This window comes from Candoia aspera, chromosome 6 (genome assembly GCF_035149785.1).
Source record: "Candoia aspera isolate rCanAsp1 chromosome 6, rCanAsp1.hap2, whole genome shotgun sequence".
Lineage (NCBI taxonomy): Eukaryota > Metazoa > Chordata > Lepidosauria > Squamata > Boidae > Candoia > Candoia aspera.
Window position 1 is genome coordinate 48,116,826 of NC_086158.1, and position 22,724 is coordinate 48,139,549.

Sequence of the window (22,724 nt, forward strand, 5' to 3'; positions counted from 1 at the left end):
ACCGTACAACCAAGTAGCTGGCATTGTGTACAGGAACATCTGCACAGAGTATGGGCTAGACCCTCCAAAGTCCAGAAGGTCGTGGAGAATGACAGGGCTAAGACCCTGTGGGACTTCCAGATCCAGACAGACAGGCAGGTAGCGACCAATCAACCAGACATCATGGTAGTAGACAAGGACCAGAAGACAGCGGTGGTGACTGTAGATGTAGCAGTGCCAAGTGACAGCAACATCAGGAAGAAGGAATATGAGAAGCTGGAGAAGTATCAGGGCCTGAAGGAGGAACTAGAGAGGATGTGAAAAGTGAAGGCTGAAGCGGTCCCAGTGGTGATAGGGGCACTTGGGGCTGTGACTCCCAAGCTGGGAGAATGGCTCCAACAGATCCCAGGAACAACATCAGAGCTCTCTGTCCAGAAGAGTGCAGAGCTAGGAACAGCTAAGATACTGAGCAGAACGCTCAAACTCCCAGGCTTCTGATAAAGGACCCGAGGTTGAGGAAGACACATACCACCCATAGGGGTGAGAAGGGATTTTTTTTTAATTGTATAATGTGGGACTTCTACTCTTTCTACTACTTATATTGTAGAATTATAGTATACTAATATACAAAAATAAGAAGCAGGAGTATTAGGCATGTTCACTGCTTGGAGTTATATATATAAAAAATAATAATATAATAATAATAATGCCGCTTGGAGTTATATATAAAAATAATAATAATAATCATACAAAAGGAAAGAAAAAATGAATTAGAGACTTTGAAGAAATATAGAAATAGGGTAATTTCTAGCATGCAGTTATCTTGCATGAGGAATGGAGGAATGGTCTGTCTGAAATATGATCACTCTCTGACAAGTAGCAAAAATGATGTGATAGCTAAAAATCAGGAGGAGTCTGGTAGCACCTTTTCTGATCAACAATTTTTATTAAAGGGCATAAGGTTTTGCCATTCTATGAATCAGATGAAGTGAAGTGGAGATCATGAAAGCGTATACTAAATTTGTTAGTGAGAAAAGATACTACCAGCCTCCTTATTTTGGGGTCTCTGGCAAATAGCATTGAAGGTCACAATATCCATGAAATCCCATTTCCATGATTATACCCAACTTCCTGTTTCTCTAAATACTATCTTGTTCACTACCACCTGATATTTTTCTGTTGTCTCTGAAATTACCACTCCCACCCTAAAAACAATAAAGACTTTTTTTTCCTTTCTTGTTGCCTCTAGAATCAACAACTTGCTGTCAGTAAAACCTGCCTTTACTCCTTGAAATGGGTATTGCTCTCTCCTTTAGAGATCCCATTCTCAACTTGCTCCAAAGATCAGAGGGCTATTTTTCTTTTTAAAATGTGCTGGTTCCATAAGCTACCTATCTCATTTTTCCTTGTCTTCTTTAATATTTGTCCTATACCCCTACTCTTGATAACCCTTTGTCTGCCTTCATTTCAGCATATTTTGTGGAGCAGCATCTTTTTTAAAAACTGTACCACTTTGCTCTTTGGTGATATGATGTCTTCTGATAAGTCTTTTGATTCAGTTACCTCACATCTCCTCTTCATAATTTTATCTTTTATGTCCAGCTCTGAAAAGTTTCAATCAGGCAGCAGCATATATCTGACACCTTGAAGAGCCATGTCTAGTTGAAGTAAATACATGGATCAATATAATGCAGCTACCTCTGTTCCTACAGATGAATTCCATCCACGCCTCAGGCGCCCTCTTGATCTTCTCTTCACCAAGAATGATGTGGTCTTTACTTCTCTACAATGGAATGATCTCTGTTTAGTCTGATCTCCCTCAACATTACTTCCAATCTATTTTTCCATCTTCTATTCCATCTATTCTATTTCCATCATTTTCTATTCATTCTTTCCTCAGTTTGACATGTTTATGCTCTCCCAACTATTCTCTCTTCTCATCCCCAGTTACACTCTTACAAAATTCAATATATCTAGGGAGGAAAAAGGAAATGGACAGTTTCACCTATTAAGAACACATCATTTCTTTGAGTAATATCTACATGACCAATTATTATTAAACTATTTTGATCCATTCCAGTCATAGGAACCCTTAGGCCTCTTTTTAATTTTTCAAAACAATTTTTAGGCCTTTCTCGCCCCACTCATTACCTCATTTTCAGCTAAAGATCTATCTACCTCTTTTAATGCAAAAACGGAAAATATATCTATTGAATTTGCAATCATAAAATTGTCATCTCCTCAGAAAGAGATTTTAATTACTACTCCAGTAATTTTTCTTGACTTTCCTGCCACTTTTAATACAATAGATTAGTCTCCTGTATCACTGCTCTTATGCTCTAGACAAATGATTGTGTAGACTTCATGTCTGTGACAGCTACTTTTCTAAAAATTCTGTTTGCCAGATCCTCCCAGATAGACCAACTGGTTACAACAACATTACACAGTATTAAGTGATCTTGACCCCAGCAATTTATTTTGAGTACTAGACCTGAACCAAACCTGTTTTTTCATTTTTTTTAAAAAATCCCTGTCTCTGGAACATTTCAATCCATAGTTTTATCTTATGACAGCCAGAATTCCCACAGAGACTGATCTCTGTTAACCTTGGAATGGACATAAATTCCAATGGGTGCTGCAACCTTTCTCCCTCATAAAGCTCTTATATTTTCCCTCTCTGCTGAGATTCCTCTGGACTTAGTTCTTATGACCTATATGCCACTTAGATCTAATTATTTATCCTAGAATTTTTTTCCATCTATCTAACCTACTTCTCCAACTGCATTCTGATATTTTGACTTAAGTGTTTCATGGTGCTTTGTCTACCCAATTCTGAACATCTCACATTTCTTTCCAATACCTTTGCACTTCATTCTTTCTAGCTACATACGTCCTCCAAACAGTTTAACAGGTACAGATCTCTGGTTTTCTCCTTGATTCTTCTGTTCCCTCTGCCCTTGCTAAATCAGTCCCAAAAATGATTATGTTTCTCCTCTTGAAACATTCAAAAGCAAGATTCCCCTTTTAGTTTATTCTGCAAAAAAAAACTTTGGTCCATGCCCTGCACATTTCTTCCCTCTAATCTTCCTTTGCATCCATTCCCATTTCTCCAGTATTCTGATATCAAAATCACTTACATCTTTTGCCACTTTGACCACATTATGTCCTTCCTTAATTCTATATACTGGCATTTTGTTCACTTCCAAATCCTACACAAATTTATTTTTCCTTGAGCTCTCTTCATTATTTGTCATGTGTTTGGCCCCTTCACTGTTAAATCTCCTTCAGCTGCCTGAACATTTCTTATTCATACATAGTGCCTTTTCTCCTCTTACTTATCTAAAGAATTACCTCTCAGACTAAACCCCACTTTATTTCCTTCAAATTCTAAAAACCTATATTCTCTTAAGTGGTATTGGCTGGGAAGATAATAATTAAACTAATGAAGTGGCCTCCAGATTACCAAAGTTCATGCTGTAATACATTTTTTTCATCAATAGCCTACTATAACTAACTCTAAATTAGTATAAATGTAATGTAAACTGTGGGTAATCTAGATTCCTTTGAACATGTCAATTATCTAGCTATCTATCATATCTGCCCCCTACATGCTCCCAGGAAACCAGCCTACAGAATCTAACATATAATTCTGACATCATAAATAAAATCCTAACGAACACTAAAATACATTAAAACATCCTAATACATGTATATCATGTACAAATAACAACAAACTACAGAAACTTCAGATACAATTATAAAATACTGGAATGGAATGGAAAAAACCCTTAGAAAATAATCACAGCTTTTGGTTCACAATTTAGAAGGGAAGAGGTTCCTTCAGATAGGCAGGGTCTAAGCCATTTAGGGGTTTCAATGTTAATAAAAGCACTGTGAATTTAATATGGAATTCTAGAAGAAGCCTGTGAAGCTTTGCTAAAATAGATATTATATGCTCCTGCCAGAAACTACCTGCCAGAAGCCCAGCCACTGCATTTATTGGTTGGGCTTTTATGCTACTCCAATTATAGTTGATTCTGAACAGTATACCCAATAAAGTAATCAGGTTAAATCAAGATTCTTAAGAAATATGTCATCAAAATATCCCAGGCACTGCTAACAACCAATCCCCCTCTTTGCAGAAAGGATTAAAACAATGTTTCAGATACAAAAGCACATTGGAAAAGTCAGATCTTAGTTGATTTTTCAAAAAATCAGGAGCACAATCTGATCTACAGGGGAAAGCTATGGGGGGGGGGGGAAGGGAGGGGAGGGAATAATGACCAAGAAGGCCCTATTTCATAGTCCCTGAACATTACACATCCTCAGAGTAGGTATACTGGATCTGCTGCAGCTTCTGAGTTTCCTTTAATAGTATCCCTACTAAGATTGCATTGAAAATCTGGAGATAACCAGCATATGAATAATGGTGGCTACATCAACCTTGTTCAAGAAGGCCAATAGTAAATACTTCACAGCTGAAAAAACATGTTGCTTGCCATTCCATTGACCTGAGCACACAAGAACAACATGGGATGAAAGAGCACCCTCAAGCTGTGTATTTGCTTCTTCAGAGGGAGTATGACTGTATAGTCCAGATATAGTCCCTTCCATACAGAAAAAGCCCCATTCCAACCACAGCCAGCCCTCTGTCATGCTTAGATTCAGTTTAAGTCTGTTACACTTCTTTCAGTTTGCAATCTGGCTCAGTCATAAACCTACCAAGGGATGAAACCATCCATTGCAATTGAAGTAGGTGACAATTTTTCCATGACAACAAAGACATTTCTGGCTCTTCTACTGACACAGCACCTTCCTCAGTACAAGTCGTGACCTGCCCAAAGAGTGGAAGTTAATATTATCTATAAGAGGGCTATGAAAGTCATGGTATCCACAAACAGTGCTGCTCCCAAGAAATCAGTCTTGGTGTAAGCATTTTTGTCCCCAAGTACTAAAAGCCTTTTTCCCCAAAGTACTTACAGCTTGGGACACTCAACACCATCAGTCCCACCACAGTACTTCCTACTACCTGAAGGACTGCCAATCCAATCTCTCCTTGAATGCACATCGCACCCCACAAATGAACACCCTCCCCATCCAAATATAAGACCAAATCACTACCTACAAATTCATCAATTCTAACAATATTCTAATCCCCACAATTTCTCTCCCATATTCTTACTACTGTAATATCATTACAAATATATAGTATATATAAGAGCATTATACATATATAATGCAAACATTTGTTGTAGTCAAGCAATTGTCTTCAAGCACACAGACACCTAACTAGTAGAGGTAAAATGCATACAATATGTAGAACAACGCTGAAAGAAATCTGAATCCTGCCTAGGTTAGAAAGTTCAAACCATCAAAATTCAAAGTCAGCATGCCATGTTGAAAGGAAATTAAAATTGCTATAGTCCAACGTATTTGGAGAATACCAGGTTTGAGAGCTGGATTTATATTACATGTCAGTGACTATATTTGAAAATAATTTAGCAATGTCTGAAAGCCAATGAAAAGTCAATATGCAAAATAGGCATAAATCTGGTAACAATGCTCAATGACATCATCTATTAGGAAATAATAAAGTAATTCACCCTCTTAGGTACAATGCAGTAATGTAGAATTGGTAGGCTTGAGGTTTGATTTCTATTAGTAGGTGACTAAAGTCAGGTGTTGTGAGGGACGCGGTGGCGCTGCGGGTTAAACCGCTGAGCTGCCGATCGGAAGGTCGGCGGTTCGAAACCGCGCGGCGGGGTGAGCTCCCGTTGCTCGTCCCAGCTCCTGCTCACCTAGCAGTTCGAAAACATGCAAATGTGAGTAGATCAATAGGTACCGCTTCGGTGGGAAGGTAACGGCGTTCCGAGTCGTCATGCTGGCCACATGACCCGGAAGTGTCTATGACAACGCCGGCTCCATGGCTTAGAAACGGAGATGAGCACCGCCCCCTAGAGTCGGATTCGACTGGACTTTACGTCAAGGGAAACCTTTACCTTTTAAAGTCAGGTGTTAAACAGTGGCAAATGGGAAGTATATATTTAGAATTAAGGAAAATGTATTCTTTAACTACATGATTGTACCTAGGAATTTGTGATCAGTACCAGAAACAAGCTCATAACTACCTTCATATTAACCCAGGTTTTCCCCAACAATTCTTTTTCAGGAAGCCTTATTTCTTGAAGAGTGATGAGGAAGCTTTTTTAAAAATACAAAGTGGCGTGTTCCTAGAATGTTCCAGTGTTGCCAATTTTTCCTTTTTTCCTCTGGAATGGCTGATCTCAAGGAGTTATTCATGAAGTAACTCATGCAAAGTACCTGGAAGATTTGCTTCTGCAAACTAATGACTCATCCTCTAAGAACACTTGAATCAGCCCATTCCAGAGAAAAACAAAACATTTTGCATATGGACCATGCTGACTTGAACATTTCAGCTTTTAAGTTGGTGCTACTGTTAGGCTACTTGGGCACTCATCTAGAAGTAAATCTATTCTACTTTCTGCCCACATATCATTTATGTAACAAGATTTAGATTGCCTCTGGAGTTTTGTTTTTGTTTTAAAGACATAAATGGCTGAAAAAATGTCATTTCTGTTCTTCCATTCTGCCCAGAGAAAACCAAATCTTTAAATTGCTACAGATGTTGAAAGAAGCTTATTCAGAGACTCAAACAAAAGGCCTCCAGTGACTGAACAGAAACACAACCTGTGTAAATCAGAGGAATAATCCAACAGGACTTCTTCATTTATTGTCTACTAAGAAAGCTCAATATGTCCTATATAAAAAACAACTGGTCAAACTGCATGCTTCATATTCACTACTGAAATGTCAGCTCCACAAATAAGGGCTGCATCATTTGTCTGTAGGATAGAGGGAGAAAGATGTGGGCATGCAGGTAAAATCCAAGGTTAACAGCTGCCATTGCTGAGACACACACACAAAAGTGTTGGTAGTCTCTTTAAGTAGATTTGGAAAGCAGGCAGGGATTGAAAATTAGGGGAAGGAGAAGGAGAAACACATCTTCTGAATTCTGCTAATTAAAATGGTTCTGTCATCAGAAGGAGTATAATGGGTTTTACCAAATGGTATCTAACCCCTCCTCTCCTCTTGCCCCTCCAAGCAATTTTTTGTTCTTGCCATGTGAGTGAAGTGCTTCTGTCTTTTCCAGCACCATCTGAAGTCAAAGAAATATTGGAACCAAATATGGATGTACATATGCATTTATGCACATGCTATGGCTGGGCAGCACTTTAGATTCAAAGGGGGAAAAGGACATGGAACAAGAGAGATAGGAAGAGCAGTTTATGCTTCTTCTTGGTAATGGATGTACTCTTTTTGAAGAAAAAAGGGTGTTTGGGAGCTCATTTAGCACCTGTCAGCAGGTCTTTAAGGCAGCCTGCATCTTTATCCAGGATTCTACAGCTGCCCTTCACAACCATACATGTTCTTTCACTTGGAGTAAAGGAGATAATGAAGAGGGGCATATGCTTCTTCATGGTTTGTTATTCTGGGGGTCATTTGCATGTGTGTGCTAGGGCTGTACAATGCTTAGGTTTCAAAGGTTCATGCTCTCACACTCCAAAGCAACTTTTCCCTTTAGAATCTAAAGCAATATATATTCCTAACACATACATGCAAAACAAAGCAAAACAAAACAAACCTCAGGGCACATTTATAGACAAGGGTATGTATCTCTTCATACAGTATCTCCTTTAAGTACAGCAAAAGAACATTTACCATCATTACAGCCAACTCCACCTCAGGACAAGAGGCAGGAATTCCTATCTCTTCTGCAACAAGTAGAAAAAATATATTCTCTCTTTTAAAAATAGGAAGTTTTGATTAAGTCAAGCTGCTTCTACAAGGCAAATAGGTGAGTCAAGTACTTACAAAATGTGTCTGAAACCTTATTCACAGCAGATGAGAGAACACATACAATTCAGGTGGTGACTAACATAATCATGCTGTCCCCTATATATAGAGAGAGACAGACAGAGAGGTGATATGTATCTGTGTGCGCAGAGAGAGAGAGAGAGAGAAAGTACGTGTACAATGCACCTCTATTTCTCTCTTGGCACAGAGAACACTGGAAAAAGGAGATTAAATTAACTATTTACTCCAATATCAAGTTTTTTGTGTGGAGATTTATTTATGGAGAAGTCAATTGGAGAAAAATCTGAAGACATGATAGTTACTTCCCATTTGATATGTAACTTAGAACTCACACTGAGCATGTGCATGACTTATCCACAACCTAGCAACCTTTCAATTTTGTAAACTCCAAGAGTTCAGTCTATTAATTAATCACATCAGAATGAAAAAAGAGTTTTAATTTAAAAACATCTCAAGCAACTTCTCCTCATATAAGAGCCATGTTGGATGTTTTTAAAATAAAAATAAAGTAGAAATGTACAAATGTATAAATTTCACAAATACCCTATATTACAGAACTCTAAATTAAAAAATAGCCTTTGTGGTTCACTCTAAAATATTGTACGTATAAGTAATTTATTTTGCACTTTTCTTTTATGTAATGGTAGTCCCAGCTTACAACCATTTGTTCAGTGACTATTCAAAGTTATGACGGCACTGAACGAGTGGTACTTATAACCAGTCCTTGGAGTTTCAGCCATCACAGCATCTCCGCAGTCACATGATCATGATCCAGGTGCTCAGCACCCAGTTTGCAACTATGACATTGCCACGAGCCATGGTCACGTGATCATAATTTCCAACATTCCCTGCCAGCTTCCCACAAGCAAAGTCAATGGGGAAGCCGGAAGGAAGTCAGAAGTCAGAAGTCAGAGTCATGTGAGGTCATCACTTAATGACAGCAACTGGGAATGCTGGAATTGCCATTGCTAAGTAGCATGGTCATGTGACATCACACTTTACAATTGCATTTCTTAGTGAGAGCAATTTGGTCCCAATTGCTGTCATAAGCTGAGGACTACCTGTACAACACTATTGTTCAGATTCCTTTCATCACTTCGTGTTTCCTGAAGAATACAATCCAATATTTTAATTTTTTTCTATGAAAACTTCCCACTTTGTTTTCTTTCTGAGGATCCTAAATGAGACAGGATCCAAATTTGCAGTATGCTTCATTATAATTCACTAGAATGCATATATGTTAGTGGTACTCTCAACATACTGTATTGCTATTTCAAGTTTCATCATGATCAAATTTCAGAGAAATCCTTTTCAGTCATATATTAGCATGCAAGACATTTCCTCCCAATTAAATGAACTTTGGAAGTGCATTTGAATGTTACTAACATTACTATCTTAGATAGCACTAAAGAACTCCCACCCCAAATCTTTCAAAGTGTCTGAGCTTAACAGCATTATATCATCTGACTTTATGCCAATTTGTCTATTTTCCTAGGCAAGATGTCCTCAAACACCCATTTTACTATATTCTGACCTTGAATCTTTTAAAATGTCTGTATTATGGGATAAGATGTGGGCAGCTTTAAGGTCCATTTTGGCTTCAGAGTGGCTTGGGAAGAAGATGACAGCCCCACCTCTCAGCTGATCGCTTACCAGTTGAAACACTGTTTTGAGGTCTTCTGGCTGTGACCAGCTGTCTGGAGAACACATGGGGTGATTCTTGGGGTTCTCCTTAATCTGGAGAACACTTCTGGGCTCCAAGGAAGTCTGCCTGAGCCCAAGAAAAAAAGCCACTCTGACAGGTCAGTCTGCAGACAGCTGAAAAAACCAGCTCAAGCCACCACTGTCACCAGTGGAAGTCCCTAAAACTGGAAAATCTAATATTAAAAAAAAGGAAGAAAAAAGAATATACATCCTTACTTTCCATTCAACATGATGACTGAAGTGGTTAATATAAATAAAATGAAGCCAGCAATTAAAATATAAAGTATGATTTTATTGTATTTGTTAACCATTCTCCATTTAATAATCACAAGTCAATTTACATCATACAACAACTCTGAACTATAATAAAATTAGAACATTACAATAATACAATAAAACCCTTTACAGAAGAAACAAAAGCATCAGGAGGAACCAAACCTCCTAGCAAAGACAATGTCTGAAGCAGGTTATAGAACTGATTGCACACCATGTTTAATATACCTCCCAAAGCAGCAAATTTTAAGGTCCTCACTCAGGTAACTGCCTCCAGGCACTGCCCATGATCAACTCTATAATCAAAGCCCTCTCTGCACTTCAACAAAAATATATGCTTCAAGCCATTTATGGCCTTAAAGGTCAACACCAATACTTTGAAAACTGGCCATCAATGAAGATCACTAAGAGTAGATGTAATCATAAACAATTCAAAGGACCTGGATGAAAAGGTGAGTCTGCTTAACTCATTTTCCAAAAGCAGAGAGAAGGCACAAATGCAACTTCTAACAAAAAGCATTCCATAGCCTGCACTGTTCTAACGTGTTTAGCTTATGCCTTTCTCAGAGAAAACATCTAGTGTTATACACAACTATACTAGAGGATCTTCTTGTAGAGAAACTAGCAATCATATGAAAGCACAAGGGAAAGAAAAATCATCGCAAAATAAAAAACCAGTACATCCTGAATTAAACTAATCAAAAAGCAGTCATCAGTTTGTCAAATAAGAAATCTACCAGAATAATGAAGACACATCTTTGTCCTTATATTGTTATAGCAATTAGGCTATAATAATTGTCCCCAAACTCTTTCTATTCTCCATAAAGTTTTTATAATGCAATGGGGTTTCCTCTCTTTTTAAGCTTTTAACTCTGTTTAAAAATATGGGGCATATTTTTTTTTAAAAAATGATCTGAAATATTGTATTTTAATTTGAAAACTAAAAGGAAAAAAACCCCAGAAAATATTAAAGGGCTCAAATAAACATTGCTAAATTGACACAGGAAAAATAAATGGTCCTATCTAGCGTTCATACAAAGAATTCCTTTTTATTCTATACTAGTCTCTGTGGTAACAACAGGGTGCCTGTATTATTGTTATAACTGCTTTTGCCTTTATAGAAGGACAAAGGTTAATTGCTTTTCTGGAGGTCACCCAGCAAGCCAACACTGAGTCAAAAAATTGGACCCAAACCTCCTTATTCCAAGGCATTATTTAACTATTTCTTTGCAGTCATTTCTTGTACATACAGCATGCTTTAGAGTCCATCCAGATTCTTGGATCCAATAGGATTTACAAAGTCCCTTCATCCCTGCATGGAAGAGAAAGTAGCATAAAGATGAATTCAGCAGTGGGGCTATGAATCCATGCCTTGGTAAACTAACTGTTGTCAGATAGGTTCCATAAGCTCAGACACAGACAGACAACAGTTAACTCTGTTGCAAACACATAATTCCATACAGACTTGAGTGACAAGGAATTTCACAGAACAGTCACAACCTGGTCATAGCATTTGGAGAAAAACCTCCCCTTCCATGAATACTAGAACTGTTTAGGGCTTCCAACTGTCAAAAATGGTAGTCTAAACTGTGCAGTTCTTGAACAACACAGATTTCATCTTTCCTCCAGATAATTTTTCTTAACACATTCTGTAACTAGTGAAGTTTCTTAACAATATTTAAATATAGTGCATTACCTAACTATTCCAATCTAGAAGTCATTGGCATGATTGTAGTGGATATATCTTTGACTGCAAGAATCAATTGTCAAAGCAAGTGCTGCTCTTAAAAGGCACTCCTGGTTATCAGTTCTTTATAGCAATGTTATTCTTTCAAAATCATCTACTCTTAATTCCACTTGATTTGAATCCAACTTCAATTTATTTGCTGTCTTTCCATCCAAAGCAAATTTCAAGCACCTGTTAAGGGCATCCTCTGCCTCACGGGAATTCCAGGGAAAGATGTATAAAGCTGTGTATCATCAATTACATAAAACCACAACCAAACTCTTCCAATGTTTCATGTAGATATTAAGCAGCACAAGTGATGATAGTATACAAAATTTCTCTTATGATCACATTCTGGAATGAGTAAAACCATAGTAACAGTGCCACTGACATGCAGTCCTGGTAGAAGATTCAGAATATTATAGTTGGAGAATCTAGAGGGTCACAATCCTTTTATTTATTGGCTACAAAGGCTGTCCATTATATAACCTTAGTAAACTAAATCCCTACACTAATTCAAAGGCCAAATTAAAATTAATATATGCAAATTTCCACCACACTGCCGGTCCCTTATGAAATTCTTGGAAAACATCCAAGAACTTTTTTTTTTTTTGCAAACTGTGCGTACATGTCCTAATAAGTAGGTAACTGAATATGAAAATAGCACAAACACAACTTATCAGAAAGAAGTCATTGAAGACAATACTAACTTCTGCAATTAATGTATTAGTCCTGGGGGGGGCAGTTTAAAAGACAACTATATCCACCAATAGTGCCACATGTGTGATCTCAAGAAATTCTCTAAATAATCTGTTCTTTAAACGTGTATACATGAATACAGAATTATCAGCTATGACCAAATTATCGTATCTAAGAGCCACAAATAGATTTTCCAAAATTTATCAAATTTTAAACTGCCAAATTGATCACAAAGATCTGGACAGCATTATTTTTAATAGGTTTTTTGTTGTTGTTTATTCATTTAGTCGCTTCTGCCTCTTCGTGACTTCATGGACCAGCCCACGTCAGAGCTTCCTGTTGGCCGTCAACACCCCCAGCTCCCCCTGGGACGAGTCCGTCACCTCTAGAATATCATCCATCCACCTTGCCCTTGGTCGGCCCCTCTTCCTTTTGCCCTCCACTCTCATCAGCATCTTCTCCAGGGTGTCCTGTTTTCTCATTATGTGGCCAAAGTATTTCAGTTTTGCCTTGAATATCATTCCCTCAAGTGAGCAGTCTGGCTTGATTTCCTGGAGGATGGACTGGTTTGATCTTCTTGCAGTCCAAGGCACTCTCAGAATTTTCCTCCAACACCACAGTTCAAAAGCATCTATCTTCCTTCTCTCAGCCTTCCTTATGGTCCAGCTCTCGCAGCCATATGTTACTACAGGGAACACCATTGCTTTAACTATGTGGACCTTTGTTGTCAGTGTGATGTCTCTGCCCTTAACTATTTTATCGAGATTTGTCATTGCTCTTCTCCCAAGGATTAAACGTCTTCTGATTTCCTGACTGCAGTCAGCATCTGCAGTAATCTTTGCACCTAGAAATACAAAGTCTTTCACTGCCTCTATGTTTTCTCCCTCTATTTGCCAGTTATCAATCAAGCTGGTTACCATAATCTTGGTTTTTTTGAGGTTTAGCTGCAAGCCAGCTTTTGCACTTTCCTCTTTCACCTTCATCATAAGGCTCCTCAGTTCCTCTACGCTTTCAACAATCAAAGTGGTATCATCTGCATATCTGAGATTGTTAATGTTTCTTCCAGAGATTTTAACTCCAGCCTTGGATTCCTCAAGCCCAGCATGTCGCATGATGTGTTCTGCGTACAAGTTGAATAGGTAGGGTGAAAGTATACAGCCCTGCCGTACTCCTTTCCCAATCTTAAACCAGTCCGTTGTTCCGTGCTCTGTTCTTACTGTTGCTACTTGGTCATTAAACAGATTCTTCAGGAGGCAGACAAGATGACTTGGTATCCCCATACCACTAAGAACTTGCCACAATTTGTTATGGTCCACACAGTCAAAGGCTTTAGAATAGTCAATAAAACAGAAATAGATGTTTTTCTGAAACTCCCTGGCTTTTTCCATTATCCAGCGGATATTGGCAATTTGGTCCCTAGTTCCTCTGCCTTTTCTAAACCCAGATTGCACATCTGGCAATTCTTGCTCCATGAACTGCTGAAGTCTACCTTGCAGGATCTTGAGCATTACCTTACTGGCATGTGAAATGAGTGCCACTGTTCGATAGTTTGAACATTCTTTAGTGTTTCCCTTTTTTGGTATGGGGATATACGTTGATTTTTTCCAATCTGATGGCCATTCTTGTGTTTTCCAAATTTGCTGGCATATAGCATGCATTACCTTGACAGCATCATCTTGCAAGATTTTGAACAGTTCAGCTGGGATGCCATCGTCTCCTGCTGCCTTGTTATTAGAAATGCTTAAGGCCCATTCAACCTCACTCTTCAGGATGTCTGGCTCTAGCTCACTGACCACACCGTCAAAGCTATCCCCGATATTGTTATCTTTCCTATACAGGTCTTCTGTATATTCTTGCCACCTTTTCTTGATCTCTTCTTCTTCTGTTAGGTCCTTGCCATCTTTGTTTTTGATCATACCCATTTTTGCCTGGAATTTACCTCCAATGTTTCTAATTTTCTGGAAGAGGTCTCTTGTCCTTCCTATTCTATTGTCTTCTTCCACTTCCGCGCATTGCTTGTTTAAAAATAATTCCTTATCTCTTCTGCCTAACCTCTGGAATTTTGCATTTAATTGGGCATATCTCCCCCTATCACTGTTGCCTTTTGCTTTCCTTCTATCTTGGGCTACTTCTAGTGTCTCAGCAGACAGCCATTTTGCCTTCTTGGTGTTCTCTTTCTTTGGGATGTATTTTGTTGCCGCCTCCTGAACAATGCTGCCAACTTCTGTCCAGAGTTCTTCCGGGACCCTATCTACTAAGTCCAGTCGCTTAAATCTATTCTTCACCTCCACTGCATATTCCTTAGGAATATTAGTGAGCTCATATCTAGCTGATCTGTGGGTCTTCCCTAATCTCTTTAGTCTGATCCTAAATTGTGCAAGAAGTTCGTGATCTGAACTACAGTCAGCTCCAGGTCTTGTTTTTACCGACTGTATAGATGTCTGCCACCTTTGGCTGCAAAGGATGTAGTCAATCTGATTTCGGTGTTGTCCATCTGGGGAAGTCCATGTATAAAGCCGTCTCTTAGGTTGTTGGAAGAGAGTGTTTGTTATGCAGAGTGAGTTGTCTTGGCAAAATTCTATCAGCCTATGTCCTGCTTCCTTTTGTTCTCCCAGGCCATGCTTACCTGTAATTCCAGGTGTCATTTGACTGCCCACCTTAGCATTCCAGTCTCCCGTGATGAAAATAACATCTCTTTTAGGCGTGTTGTCCAGTAGGTGCTGCAGATCCTCATAGAACTGCTCTACTTCAGCTTCTTCAGCATCTGTGGTTATGGCGTATATTTGGATCACTGTGATGTTAGATGGCTTGCCCTGAATTCGAATTGAGATCATTCTATCATTTTTTGGATTGTATCCAAGCACTGCTTTAACCACTTTACTATTAATTATGAAGGCTACTCCATTTCTTCTGTGGTCCTCTTGTCCAAAGTAGTAGATCTGGTGGTCATTTGATGTGAAGTGGCCCATTCCAGTCCATTTCAGTTCACTGATGCCCAAAACGTCGATCTTTCATCTTGACATCTCACCAATAACCACATCCAATTTGCCCTGGCTCATAGATCTTATATTCCAGATTCCAATGGTGTGTCGATCCTTAGAACATCGGATTCGCCATTCACCACCAGCACCGTCGGCCGCTAGCCGTCCTTTTGGCTTTGAGCTAGCTGTGTCATCACGTCTGGGGCTAGTTGAACTCATCCTCTGTTCCTCCCCAGTAGCATTCTGACCATCTTCCCACCTGGGGGTCTCATCTTCCGATTGTATACCAACATATCTCTGGTTGTACTGATCCACTGAGTTTCCATGGCAAGAATACTGGGGTGGGTTGCCATTACCTTCCCCAGGGATCGCATTTAGTCTGACCTGACTGTCATGACCTTCCCGTCTTGGGTGGCCCTTCACAGTTTAGCTCATGGCATCATTGAGGTGCTCAAGCTCCAACACCACAAGGTAACGATCCTTTGCTGAAGTTAATAGGTTTTAAAGAACATTAAATCAAGAGAATGTGTGAAGAAACACTGCATACCCAAGAAGAGTTAACATATATGTTATTTTATTTCTTAAACCATATCAATTAAATAATTCATAAGCAAAAACAAGAAAAGGCTCCCACCAAAGAAGCTTACAGTCTAAATCCAGGGGAGGGGGACACAGCTAACGAGAGAGAAAGGGAATAGTTACTGCTGTTAAGACCTCACAGGGAATTCTTACTGTTCTCAACATTCAGGGTTGTTTTTTTAAACAAGACTTTAGCCTGAGACGGTAGGGAGTACAGTCAGTTCAACTAGACTTTCTTCTAGTGCTGTGTTTTTCCCTGATTAAACTAATTATCCCCGTGGAAGTATCTTCCAGGCATGCGCATACATGCCCAGAAGATCTCAGAAGGGCCTGGAAGCAGCCGGGCTGAGCCTGTGAATAGCTGCTTTGAGAAACCCTTCACTGAATGATTTGCACAGGCCCAAGAAGCATGTTCTTCCTATCTTCTAACAGGGATGGGCCTTTCTCAAGCATGCCTTGTATGAAATTGCCCCCATTCCTTTTGAACTATATCTTAAAAAAAAAAAAAGGAGGAGGAGGAGGAGGAGGGAGAATAAGTGGTATAAACTTTTATGGAAACATTCACCATAAAATATATTGTGGATTTTTCATCCAGTTCCAGCTGACTCACTACAACTACATTTACTAATCCCTCTGATAATACTTGTTTAGCTGATAGTATAAAGTTGTAGTTATTTTTACAGTCAGTAAGCACTCACAATATCTAATTAAAAAACACAACTAAGCTCTAGCCTTACCAGATTGTCTCAGACAAATTACAACCCCTTAGTTCCACATCTGCAAAATAAGATGACAATATATAATCTGCTGAATAAAATGTTGCAAAGAAGTATAAAATGAGCAATATCGTATATCACATGCTAAAAAAGCTATATAAATAGCTTTTACTCCAAGATACCACTGGAGACTTGTATGGACATGTCTGCCGAAACAGGTATTTTTAAAATGTGATACTGTCATGCTCAAAGTTGTGCGTGGAATATTCAGCACCCTCCCCCCATTCATTCATTCATTCAATGAGATGCACTTACTTAAAGCTGCCCGTTATAGTGTCTTTAACAAGAGATTGGAAAAATTCTCCAAGTGCAATATGTGAATTTGATGACCTGTGGAAAGTATGTATATGTAGTCCTCATTTGGTGACCACAACTGGGATCAGCAACTTGGTCATTAAATGGAACAGTCACTAAGAGAAATTGCAACTGTGCTTATGATCTTCAGTTTTCCTTTGCTTTACAGACCAGAGGAGGTCGTAAATGCAAGGATTGGTTGTAAAGTTACTTTTTTATCACCTTCATAATTGTGGATGGTTGTTAAACAAGGCAGTCACTAAATGAGGACTACCTGTATTTTTTTCCTTTAAAAAATAGTAATAATGTTTACACTGAAAAGCCTATCACTAAGGATCTTATAGGCAATATTAAGCTGGCACTGCAGGAAAGGAAAATGTTTTAGCCAAATACTAACAGTAGGCCAGTATTTGGGGATTGAAGGCTGTTAAAGAATCCTTTCAAGCACTAAGTGTGAGAATGATGCAATCTTAGCTGAAGGGAAAAGGACACAGAAATGGAGGAAACAAAGCAGACAGGTGAGACCAAACTGACCTGGTCAAAGGTGTGTGCTAGCTGGAGTGATGACACGCAGAAACCACAGAAGTGTGCCACGCTGGAAAATCCTGGGTAGCACAGGTGGCAGAGGAGTGGAAAAGGTCAGTACCTTCTACAGAACCATGGTGACCTGAGAAGCCATGGCTGAGTTAGTCTGCTAGTCCTGTGGACCAGATTCCAGTAGCCATCAGGAGAATAATTAGGCTGACCATATGTCCCATTTTGAATGGGACAGTCTCATTTCTTTAACATTTCCAGACCGTCCTGTTGTTTTAATATAAATGTCCATTTTGTCCCGTTTTCTTAAAAACCTTACTTAAAAATTTGAAAGTTCCTGCGAACCTGTCAGAATGCAGTCTGACTTTGAATGGAAGGAAGGGGAGCTCAGCAGAAAGGCGGGAAAAAAGCCTCAGAGCTCAACCTGGGAGGAAACCTAAAAAGAAAAAAACAGGATCAGCTGATAGGCGGTGATCAAAGGGTGAGCCGATTGGCTCCTGCCTTAAAACAGCAGGAAGAAAAGAGCGTAAAAGCACAGCCAGAGGAGGAATGGCTTGTCAGGGACAACCATTCATTAGACTCTCCAGCCCAGTCTTGCCTCTCTCAAATGAAGGAATCCAAAGATTCCCAGCCTGAGAAAACAGGAGAAGTTCCTGCCTGCCGATCCAGCCCGTCGCCCAGCCCTACCCCATTTTGCCATCCCAATGTCCCGTTTTTAACCCCCATCCCGTTTTGCCATCCCAATGTCCCGTTTTTAACCCCCATCCCGTTTTGCCATCCCAATGTCCCGTTTTTGTCTCAAGGAAATACGGTCAGCCTAAGAATAACGGAAGACTCATTTGCAGACTAGAAGAGAAGCTGGAAGCCCAGACTTGCTGCCTTTGCATCCCAGACTGTGATCCAGAGAGGGAGGGTGAGAAAAACCGAGCACGCTTACCCATACAAAGGCAGAAAGAAATAGATGTAGGATGGGAGCAACTCAAAACTAAAATAGGGAGAGAAGGCTGCTAGTTGAAGTGCGAGGATTTGAAAGAGGAAGAACGGAATTTACAATGAACGTTTGGGAAAGTGGGGAATGGGTATCCTGAAGGAGAGAAGATGTGGAGTATTTGTTGAGATCAAAAAAGTGGTAGAGAGAAGGTAAGTTACTGTGGTTGGAGGATCAAAGGACAAGAGTACAAAGGAAGACTGTAATAGACCGTTATCTGGGAATAATTGAAGTAAGAAGAACAGTGGACCTAGGAGTGTGGGAATAAAGGAGGAAGATTGCAGGGTAAAGGAGGAATAGGATGGGAAGAGCTGAGGAACTGCTGCAAAGTGAGAGATAAGATTGTGGAGGATTCAGAAAGTGAATAGAGACTGAGAACTACAGCAACCAAATTGGAAAAAGGGGGCAGAGGTAGAAGGACCCTCTGGAGGGCAGTGGGTGAAAGACTCACTCAACTATGATCCTGGGTGAGAATGGAGAGAGTAGGGAGGAATTGGAGGATGGGGAGTGGCACTTGTCCTTTAGAAGGCCAGACAGTCCCTGAGAAGATTGGCACCCTGAGTGATAGACAGGGATGAAGATAGATTCCCTCTCCTCCCCAGAATGAGAGCAAGGGCAGGCAATGGGTGGAAGCAACTGCTTAACCACTTGACTGGGTAAGAGTGGGGGAGGTGAGGAGGGTCTGGAATGGGTAAAAGGAATAAATGATGAAGAGGATGAGGGATTGTGGATGAGTGAACTAAGAAAGAACTAAGTGAACTAAGGGGACTAAGAGACTAAGTGTGGATGAGTGCATTATGGGTTACTGGAAATTATAGGAGAGAATGTTGATGCCAGTATGCAGTCCCTCCTAAAGTTGGGGAGAGGTGAAGAAATAGTAAGATGTGGTATAAACAAAGGGAGAATCATTGAAGTACAGAGGGAGATATTGTGGGAGGCAGGGGGCAAGCTATTGCAGGAGAAGGAGAGTTGGAAACTTGAAACTAATCTCTTCTTCCAGCTCCCAAATCTCAACTTGGCAATCAGGTTGATGCTATAGAATGCAGGTCTATTTGTAATAAGACCATCATCATCCACAATCTGAGTAAGAGAGGCTAACATGGCATTCATTACTGAAACTTGGACTGGCAAGGATGAGAGAGTGCTTCTGAGATGATTTCAGGTATTGCATCAGCCTCAACTCCAAGATTTGGGGGAAAGAGCTGGAATGGCATTTGCCCACTGGGAGACACTGATGGTCACTAGAAGCTCTGTTCTATTGGTGCCTACATGTTCAGTTCTGACAAATTGGGATGCCTCTCTTGTACTGTCTTCATAGCTGCACAGCAGCATCCCTACCCAAACTACTCAACCTCACTTCAGCATTACGGGTTGAGACACTTCGGCTGATGGTATTGTCCAAAGGCAGTTTGGATTTCATGGATACCATGACAACCATGGATTTCTACCAAATCATTACATAGTCATATTTATTCCAAGTCACTATCTAACAGATAAGGAGAGGGTACACTCATTAGATTTGGTTTATACAAGACCTAGTAACAGTTGAGACATAATCTTGGGTAGGAAAGGGATATATAAGAACTGCAACTTTGTCACACACAAATCACAGGGAGGTAAGACAAATTAGATTGGTCTGCCCCAAGGTGTGATGTATCCAATTGGCTTTCAGAAGACAGTTGTGCAGTTTCCCAGAAACACGAAGTGTCATTCTGGTGGGATCCTGGCCAGCCTTTGGTGACATGGCCTCTTGATAGGCTCGTTCCATAAGTGGTATCTCCCTATATACTAAATGTGAAGATCTCCAGGTGACGTACCATCACAGGAGCCATGTAGAGCATCACTGGAAAAAGTCAAAGAATAAATCCAACTGGATACAGATACATGACCTAGTTCAGGCCTAGGTAAAGGTAAAGGTTTCCCTTGACATTAAGTCCAGTCGTGTCCGACTCTACTGTAGGGGGCGGTGCTCATCTCTGTTTCAAAGCCGAAGAGCCGGCATTTGTCTGTAGATACTTCCATGGTCATGTGGCCAGCATGACAACACAGAACGCCGTTACCTGCCCACCGAAGCGGTACCTATTAATCTACTTACATTTGCATGTTTTCGAGCTGCTAGGTTGGCAGGAGCTGGGACTAGAAACAGGAGCTCACCCCGTAACGCGGATTCAAACCGCCGACCAATTGGCAAGCTCAGCAGCTCAGCGATTTAACCCGCAGCGCCACCGAGTCCCTCAATTCAGGCCTACGCTGCAGCAAAAAAGGCAGTGAAGCGAAACTACAATTCCATCCTCATTGTGTCTGCAGAGGGCTGTCCAATGGCCTTTTTAAAAGTGACTCAAACCATTTTGGGGAAGAAAAGCCATTAACAGACCACTATTTCAGGAGAAAAGACTCACCTCTGAGGAGATGCCAAAAATAACATCTAACAATATTGATCCTGAGGAAGTGAACAGAGTCTTTGGTGAGATGAGCTCTGCCACTTTGTGGACTTGATCCATCCCAGCTAGTTGGTACATGATGCCAGGGAGATGATGGGAAGCTGGGTCATGGCTTACAAGGAGGGGGAGGTGATGCTCTTGAAGAAGGCATTGGTGTATCTTCTCCTTAAGGGGATGACCCTGAACTGAGCTCTACTGGGCAACTGCTGTCTAGTTTCTAACCTTTTTTTAGGGAAGGTGGCCATCAACTACCAAGGCTCTGAAAGAAACATATCAACCCTTTCCTGTCCTGGGCATGGGACAGAAACCATATGCACTGATCTTACTGATGACCTATAATGGGGTTTAGATGGAGGGAAAGTAACTCTAATAGTCTTTTTGGCAGCCTTCAATTCCACACTATTATTCTGGACCACCTGCTAAAGTTGGGATACTAATCTCCAGTTCCATTTAACAAGTATACAAGGCCACTGAAGGAAGACTGTTTGGGTTCAGTATTACAAATATACTGATGATAACCAGCTTCACATCTCTACTTTAGCCTGTCCAGGAGATGACTGGAAGCCTTGCCCTGGTGTCTGGAGGCTATAAGGATCTGGATGGGGAGAAACAGACGGAGACTTAACTCAGCAAGAGGGAGTGGCTTTCGGTTCAGAAGCCAAGAGATTCTAGAGGTGCTCCTAGACTCTCAGCTCTGCTGGAACAGCAGGTGGAAGCTATGGTCAGGAGGGTCCTTGCACAGAGTTGGCTGGTGCTCCAGTTGCAACCATTCCAGTGCAGAAAACACTGACAACAGTCATTCATCACCTCAGTGCTTCACAGATAGACTAGAATAATATGCTCTTCAGGAGACTACCTTTGAAGACCATTTGGAAACTGTTTTGTTGTTGTTTATTGTTTAGTCGCTTCCGACTCTTCATGACTTCATGGACCAGCCCACGCCAGAGCTTCCTGTCGGTCGTCAACTCCCCCAGGGACGAGTCTGTCACCTCTAGAATATCATCCATCCATACAGCAGCCTACATACTGACCAAGTCTATCTGGAATTACCATGTAACACCAATGTTGAGGGAACTACATTAGTTTCCAGGTGCAACTGAAGGAGCTAATTATCACCTTTAAATCCTGCATGGCTTGGGGGCTAGTTACCTGTAAGACTGCTTCCTCCTAACACAGTCTGCCAATCCAAGGCAAAAAGTGCTTGCTAAGTTTTGCTTCCAAACTTTTTCCTTCATTACCCAAAATCGCTTATCAGAAAGTCCTTTTTATCCAATGTAGGTAAAACACTTTAAGTCAATTTAATGGTTTTCGTGTCATTACCCCCCAAAAAAACCACTTTTACTGAATTTTGGGTAATTTATCCAGGTTTAGGAAGCACTGCTTTAGAGGTATCTGAATGTGTGATGTTTTTTTTTTTTCTGATGATTTACAGTGCTATGCCTTATGATACTATGATTGCTGGATTGCATTAATATATATTTTGACGATTACTGTTGATTGTTGTGTTGTATTTTGCTGGGTTGTGTAGAAACCAAATGATTAAAGCAGCATTAAGACATTTGTGATAAATAAGTAACCTAAATCATGGCTCAATAGAAAACCCTGGTTTAAGGTTGCTGATTACTGACATTCTCCATCCTCACAGCAATCAATTTAACATCTGCATTTCCCTTTCCATAAAGTTACATATTCTGATGTTGCAGTAATGTCTGTAACTGAGATGTTTCCATTCAGGCATCATGTTGAACCATAATTAGTACTAATTATGATTTAACTCACTTCAAACTATTGTCGCTAATGCTGTTTGCTAGTCAATACCACTCTATTAATTCAGACATTAAAAAAAATAGTTGA

General features: G+C 40.1%; 1 protein-coding gene across 5 annotated transcripts in view; it reads right to left on the bottom strand.

Annotated features, from left to right (window-relative positions):
- BTRC (beta-transducin repeat containing E3 ubiquitin protein ligase) overlaps positions 1–22,724 on the bottom strand; it is a 180,081-nt gene that overhangs the window by 131,185 nt on the left and 26,172 nt on the right. The window lies entirely within an intron of this gene.